Source organism: Lactuca sativa, chromosome 8, assembly GCF_002870075.4.
Source record: "Lactuca sativa cultivar Salinas chromosome 8, Lsat_Salinas_v11, whole genome shotgun sequence".
In the NCBI taxonomy this organism is placed as follows: Eukaryota; Viridiplantae; Streptophyta; class Magnoliopsida; order Asterales; family Asteraceae; genus Lactuca; species Lactuca sativa.
In genome coordinates this window covers 169,873,371-169,881,536 of record NC_056630.2, presented here as the reverse complement: position 1 = coordinate 169,881,536, position 8,166 = coordinate 169,873,371, and positions in this window count along the sequence as shown.

Here is an 8,166-nt window from a genome sequence, read left to right as displayed (position 1 = left end):
GAGGCTCACAACTCAAGATATTCCGTTCACCCGGGTTCAGATAAAATGTATCTGGATCTTAAGAAGCTGTACTGGTGGCCTAACATGAAAGCAGAAATTGCTACCTTCGTGAGTAAATGTCTTACTTGCGCTAAGGTTAAGGTCGAGTATCAGAAACCGTCAGGATTATTACAACAACCAGAGATACCAGAATGGAAATGGGAGCGGATTACTATGGACTTCATAACCAAGTTACCCAAGACGACAAGTGGACTCGATACCATATGGGTCATTGTCGACAGATTGACCAAATCCGCGCATTTCCTACCCATCAAGGAGACTGACAAAATGGAGAAGCTTACAAGAACTTACTTAAGGGAAGTAGTGTGACTGCATGGTGTTCCGATATCCATTATCTCCGATCGAGATAGTAGATTCACTTCAAGATTCTGGAAGTCACTACAAAGTTCCCTGGGAACTAGGCTAGACATGAGTACGGCCTACCACCCACAAACAGACAGACAAAGTGAGAGAACTATACAAACTTTAGAAGATATGCTGAGAGCCTGTGTGATTGACTTTGGAAATGCATGGGATATTCATTTACCCCTTGTCGAATTTTCATACAACAATAGTTATCATACAAGCATAAAGGCTGCTCCGTTTGAAGCCCTCTATGGTCGAAAGTGCAGATCCCCTCTGTGTTGGACTGAAGTGGGCGATACCTAGTTAACTAGAGGAAGAGTTCCTGAAAGCACTCTCACCGGTCCGGAAATCATACGAGAAACGACAGAGAAGATCGTTCAGATTCGTGAACGATTGAAAGCCTCGAGAGACCGACAGAAAAAGCTACGCTGACCAAAGGAGGAAACCTTTGGAATTCCAGGTAGGAGACCACGTCTTATTAAAGGTCTCACCGTGGAAGTGTTTAATACGATTTGGAAAGCGTGGAAAACTAAATCCAAGATACATAGGGCCTTTCGAGATCCTTGCCAGAATCGGCCCTGTGGCTTACAAGCTTAACCTACCGCGCGAACTTAGTAACATCCATCCAACCTTCCACGTCTCAAACTTGAAAAAGTGTCTGTCCGACGAGACTCTTGTTATTCCACTCGACGAGATCGAGATCAACGAGAGCCTCAACTTTGTGGAAGAACCAGTAGAAATCATGGACCGAGAGGTCAAACAAACAAAACAAAGTCGCATACCCATCGTGAAGGTTCGCTGGAACGCCAAGCGGGGACCTGAATTCACATGGGAACGCGAAGATCAGATGAAACAAAATTACCCTCATCTCTTTCATGTTAACTAGTATCTTTACTACTTTAAATTTCGGGACGAAATTCTCTCTAACGGGGGGATGATGTGACAACCCGATATTTCAACTCTTTGTAATGACCAAAAAGGGTCAAGTATTGTAACCACTTTTGAGTAATAAAATTTACTTTCATAATAAAATGTACAAATAGTTCTATTTAATTTCCTTCTATGTTTAAATGTCTTTGAACCATGATCGTACGTGAAAAGAACGCCCAAATCCGACTTCATATAGCGAAGTTATGATTTTTCCAAGTTCGGCTTAGCAACAGACAGCTAAAAACTCGAATCGGAGATCGAGCGACTTTTGGCCGGAATGACCTAAACGAGAATCAAAGGTCTCGACAATGGTATTCCAGCGGTAAAAAGTCTGGCAAAAACCGACATCAGATAAAGAAGTTATGAATTTTCAAAGAAATTCCTTAAACACGGTGAGTTTAAAATAAATAATAAAAAAAATAATTTCGGAATTTGCCGACGGAGTCTAAACGAAAGTTGTAGAGCGTAGTCTCACCTACGCGTGGATATAAAGACCATCGAAAACGGAGTTCGTATGAAGAAGATATAAATTTTTGAAGTTTATTAAATAAATTATATATTTATTTAATTCAAAATTCGGACCTTATCCGAAGAGGAGTCAGCGTCCTCATCCGGGTACGCGCTGCGTACCCCTGTACGCCCTGCGTACCCGAGAGACTTGGCCTCTGATCGTCCACGTCGCCCTATCCGACCCGTCCGACCCGTCCGAAGCGTCCGAAGCGTCCGACCCGCTGTCCTGTCCGACCCGCCGTCCCATCCGACCCGTCTCCCCAGCAACCCGTCCCATCCGACCCGCTTACCCAGCAACCCGTCCCATCCGATGCCGAGGCAGTCGAGGCTTCGGTCATGCATGACGTACGCGTACGCGCTGCGTACGAGCGTACGCCCCACGTACCGAGGCGGTTCAGCCTTCCTATAAATAGGATGCGAGGGCTTCCGAGAAAAGGGCTCATTTCTCTCCTCTCTCTCAGAATCTTGCCTCGTTTTCCGTGCCTGTTCAAACCCGAAGCTCTGGTCTTTTTGCTAAAGTCCTGAGGGTCGATTTTACTCCTGAGAATCCCGAGGAAAATCCGTTTCCCGAGACGAAACTCTGCCCGTTTTTCCATCTCGCTATCTTCAAACTTTCAAGTGAGTTCATACCCCTTAATCTACCTTTTAAATATTCTTTAAACTCTTTTATATGCTTTCAAGGGGGGGATTACAAGTAAAACACACGAGTATTATCGTGTGTTACATAAAGAAACTCTTTTATATGCTTTTATATATCCAAATCACATGCGATTTACAAACTTTATAAGGAACTTTCATATATATAAAATATGTTAAAATAGCATTCTATCTTTTGAAATATACATTGTTGTAATGCATGTATAAAGTAAACTTTTCTTAGATTATTCTTGTCTATCTTAGACTCTACACCAAAAATCTATGCTTTCATAAAAAAGTGATTTCTTTTCTAAGTATTTCTAAACAAACAAGACACACTTTTAGAAAACTATAATAGGTATAGTTTTACGAAAAAATTTCTAACTCCTATGTACTAGAAACATGAATTTCAAGAGGTTTACTTTCGTATACAAGAACAAACGTAACATTTTAACAAGTAGATCTGTTTTTATACCACGGTTTTGTGAGACACTAACTTCATGTACGTTCGAGTACACATTTCAAGTCCTGTATTATATACCAGAATCCCTTGGAGGGGGAGCATGGTGTTTGTGTATAGATCTATACGGGCTTGACAACCCGCACCCTGACTGTTAGCTGTAGTCCACCGTTTGGGGTGACAAACGTCATAACATTCCAACGCCTGAAGAACGTTGTGTATAGGCATTCCGAGTCAATACTATGGTTATAAAACTCACAAGGGGTATTAAAAATGCATTGATTTACAAGGTTTTCAAACTCATTGGTTATTTTACACTTACATACATTTTAGAAACAAACATTGGTCTTGTGTGAAGGCTACTATTATACTAGTAGAAAATATAGGATTTTCTAAACACAAACAAACAAAGACAAAACATTTCATTTCATTCAAACATTGTCATTTAAATACTTATGAAACTCACCAGCTTAAATGCTGATCTACTCTTTCAAAATTTACTTGTATGTCCCAGGAAATCAGTAAATTTCAGGTATTCATTTTGCTTTTGATGAAGGGATGCTGCGGCGCCAGTTTAATCTCGTATTTTGACATCATATTGTAATTGGTTTTGAACATGTAACTTTTGACAAATGTAAACTTTCAATTATATATATGATGGTTGTATTGCTTTCTTTACTATGTATTCATTTGTTACGTTACCACATGAAGTCATCCGCTCCCGAACGTTTCCGCCGTTCAGGTTTGGGGGTGTGACATTATTACCTTCAAAATGATGCTGACATGATGTAGAACTCGGATCCACAACCTCTCTTTGCTCCAACTTCTTGCACTTCGAGCTCTTCCCTTCACAATCATTGGCCGAAAACTCCCTTAGGCCGTAAACACAATGGCCGTAAACTCCATTGTGAGGCCGTGAACCCCTTAGATGCAATCCTTAGTGATTGTAACACTTCAATATAAGTGTTTCCTAGTCCCTAAGGTGAATCTCTAGCATGATTAGTTGTAAATACACTAATTATATCCATATATGTGTCATTGTATTCTTGGTAGGATCCGTTTGTGTCTGAGATTTCACTTAGCACTTAGCATCCTACAACCGATCTTAAATCTGTATCACTCACTACAGGTGAGTTCATATGCCTTAAACTACCTTTTAAATGATTTTAAATGCTTTTATGGGGGGGGGGGGGAATACAAGTGATTAATAACTATCAAACAAGTGGATTTACTTATACTTCAAACTGTTTTATCAAACAAACTCTTCAAAACATTTTATAAACTGATATCAAGTCATCTGTTACCATTCTAATGGTTAAAACTCTTTTATATGTTAAACTCTATATTAAATTCTTTTAAACTTATATATTGTCAAAATCATGTCTATATAGGAATAGTTATATAAGTAAGGTTGAAAGCACTTAGGACTGATAACTCACTTTATTTCTTGCTCCTTTTTGTTGTGAACTTAGGGTATCCAGTTATTTGTCTGAGTGTCATTTGGATCTTAGTTATATATTATGCATATATATGTACAAATATAAAAGTTCTTACATCAGTTCAATGCCTTTGGGTAGCAAAGGTGTACAAACATACTTAGTCATTCAAACAACATTACTAGTAAACTATAATAGGTATAGTTTAGATGATTACTACTCACTATTTCTAGTACAATGAAGCATACAAGAGTCAGTTCATTCATGAGTCAATACAAACTTACTATTATGAGAAATAGAAAGAACATACTATAATGAGAAATTAAGAGAACATACACTACACTATACAAGAGAACATACTATACACTAGAACAGAGAGAACATACAATAAACTAGAACATACTATACAAACACAAGAATACTATAACATTAATGTGAGCCACTATTTCATGACATGACAATCTACTGCTGTGTCACGTTTTGTAATCAAAGTCTCCTAGAGGGAGAGCGTGAGTTTGTATATAGATCTATATGGGACTGACCGTCCTACACCTTGCTACTAGCTACAGTGGTATCTGTAGGTCTATGGGTGATGAATGTCATACCATTTCCACGTCTTGATCGTCATGTTTTACTAGTCAATCAAGTATGGTTACAACCTCATCACATTTTACCTTAATTAACAATCTCATTTAAGGTAGTTAGTACATTGGTAGTTACTTATATAGAATACTACAGTACATCGTTATTTTTCCCATTGTGATATTCTCACATAAACAGTAATGTATACTATATTTTTTGTAATGATAGTCACACTTGGGAAAGATACACACTTTTACAAACAAACAACATACAGAACATTTGGGCCTTGGTAGAAGGCTACTTTTTAGTAGAAAATATAGGATTTTCTAGGAGATACAAACATTTACTACAACCACTTACAAACATTTACGTCAAACATTTACAAACACTTTCATACAAACAATGACACTAAAATACTTATGAACTCACCAAATTTAATGTTAATCTATGCTTTCAAAATAACTTGTATTCTCAGGTCACAAGTAGACAGGTACCGATGACTAGGTTTTGAGAAGACGGAGTTTTCAAGACTCGTCTCTATTTTGATTATTCATTTTTGGTGTCTTATAAACTATACACAGAAAACACTTGTATTAAAATTATATTATTAATGCAATGGATGATATTGTTGCTTGTTTATTATTATGCATTGTTGTGATACTGTACATGACGTCCTCTGCCCCAAAACATTTCCAACGTTCCGGTTTTGGTGTGTGACAGTCGGGGTGTTACACATGAATGTGAAGTACTCAAATGAGTTTTAGGGTTCAATCCCTCGGACACCCTGATTCTCGAGTATTTGAAATATGTATTATACTAATATGAAAATTCAATCTTCAAGACATTTTCATTTATGCATCAATTTGGTTTTGTGTTTTCTTTTAGTTCATTGTGGATCACACTAAAATGGGGGATGAATGTTGGTGATTTTAGTGTTATCAACATATTTTAGCGTACTTATTATTAATATTGAGATAAGTTGAGTTTTATTTACTCACCAAGACTAGAGGTACAGGGATGCACACTCGGAGTGATAAATGTGAACTCGGGAATATGGAGGTCTGAGGGAAGTGTCCCTGGGTACGGGGTTCCAAGCGTTAGTGCCTCGAAACCTAAACGGATTTCTATATCAGGAAAGAGTCTAGACATACATTTTTCCATCAAAACCTACGGATGACATCATGATGATGTAGGTGTCGGTTATGTCCAAAAACTACCATCTTTTGGAACCAATTTTGGTGTAACCCATTTTCAACCACTTTCTTCCTTGCCTAAATGGAATGTAAATGTTCCAATAAAATGGATGAACTCTTATACACATGAAATTGATCATAAGCAATTGTCTATTCCATCAAACACAAATCAACAAGGTACTCTCTAAGTTTCATATTTAAAAGTGGGTTCTCTTCTAATTTGTTATTCTTGGATTATGCCAAATCTGATATCATGATATCTCAGGCTATAGGGTCGAAATCACAGATTTTGGAAAGTGATTGCAATTACAATACTAGAAATTATCCAACTATATTGATATTCTTAAGACCCAAAATCTAACAATCATCACCACTAAAACTGGTCTCGTTATTCTCATTAAATTTTATCTTCCTCTTTCTAAGGTACTTATATAATTTCGTTAACATCACCTTCCCTTGTTTGTTGAACAATTATAGGGAAGACATGTTGTACTACTTTATTTACTTCATGTTTCATTAATATTTTCCAACGGAAAATGACGCATACGACCTATGAACTTTCTAAGGTTTACCCTTTTAGTCACTTAACTTTTTTTGTGGCTTAATGAGGGAACGAAGTCATTTTTGTTGGGTCTATTACGTCCTTTTGGCCAAAGTGAAAGGGTCATTCGGTTACCCCTTTGCCACATGGACATTTGTTGACCAACTTTTCTATATTGACTTTGAATTTCCCTTACGCTTGAACCCACATTTCTCTCTCTCTCTCTCTCTCTCTCTCTCTCTCTCTCTCTTTTTCTCTCCTTGAAAATCAACTAAGAAAATGTAGAAACCTGCTAACTTCTTTTTCCTTCCTGCTCAAATGATGGTAAACACGAAAATGTGAAAAACTTGTTTTTTCCCTTTTATACCCATCCACCACAAATCTGTTGATCGGAGCAAAACCCACGAGTATCAACACCTCCTTTGTTGATCGGAGCAAATGTAAAAATTTGCCTTCCTCCGGTCTTAGTGTCGAACCACCGTTGTGGAGCTACCGACCACCGTAGCCCCACCGAAAACCACCCTGTTCAGTCTTGGTTGAGCCCCACCATCATTCATTTCCTTATTCAATTGAGCTAGCTACGAGGCACCACCCTACGCCACTCTCCCTCGTCTCTTTACTTCACCAGCGAAGAGGGCCACCACAATCAACAGTGGCAGACTCTTCGCCTCCTTTTTTCATAACCCACCACCACAAATGCTCCATCACCGCCACTGTTTTCCCTTGGTCCCTCTTCGATCAGCCAACAGAAACAATAAACCCTCCATTGTCATCGCAGCCCTCTGTCATCTCCAACCGTTGTCTCCATCATTGTTTCCAACACCACCTGACATCGTCGTTGCCCATCTACCGTCGCTGCATTTTCAGCCCCACCATTGCCCGTTCCTGCTACTATTGGTAAGACCACCACTGTCGTTTCTTTGGACCTATTTGGAAATTTCTATACAAATCAATTTACTGGATGCCATTGTTAATGATGTCTTGAAGGTTTGTGCAAATCACGCGGTTAAGGTTTTGCCATATTTAAGACAAATCAACAATTGTGTTTCTCCGGATTTTGCACTCAAATTTCGATTGAATTTCTCAATTGATTGTGTGAAACGCTTAAGGAGACAAGATGCAGAATTTTGGCTTACTTGACTTTTAATTTTGACTATTTGGTTGACTTGACTTATAAATTTATTAGTAAAATCAGTTTTTATATGTACCATGTGACATATCTACCTGCTAGCTTAGGTAAACAAAACTAAAAAGACATGTTGTTCACAACTTTGTTCCCTTATAAAGCCACAAAAAAAAAAAGTTAAGTGATTAAAAAGGTAAATCCTAAAAAATTCATAGGCCGTATGTGTCATTTTCCCTGTTTTCCAACTATTATAAGAAAGACTTGTTGTACTACTTTATTCAGCTCATGTTTCCACAATATTTTCCAAAGTACCAAATTACCTAATGATATAACCTCCTCGATATTTT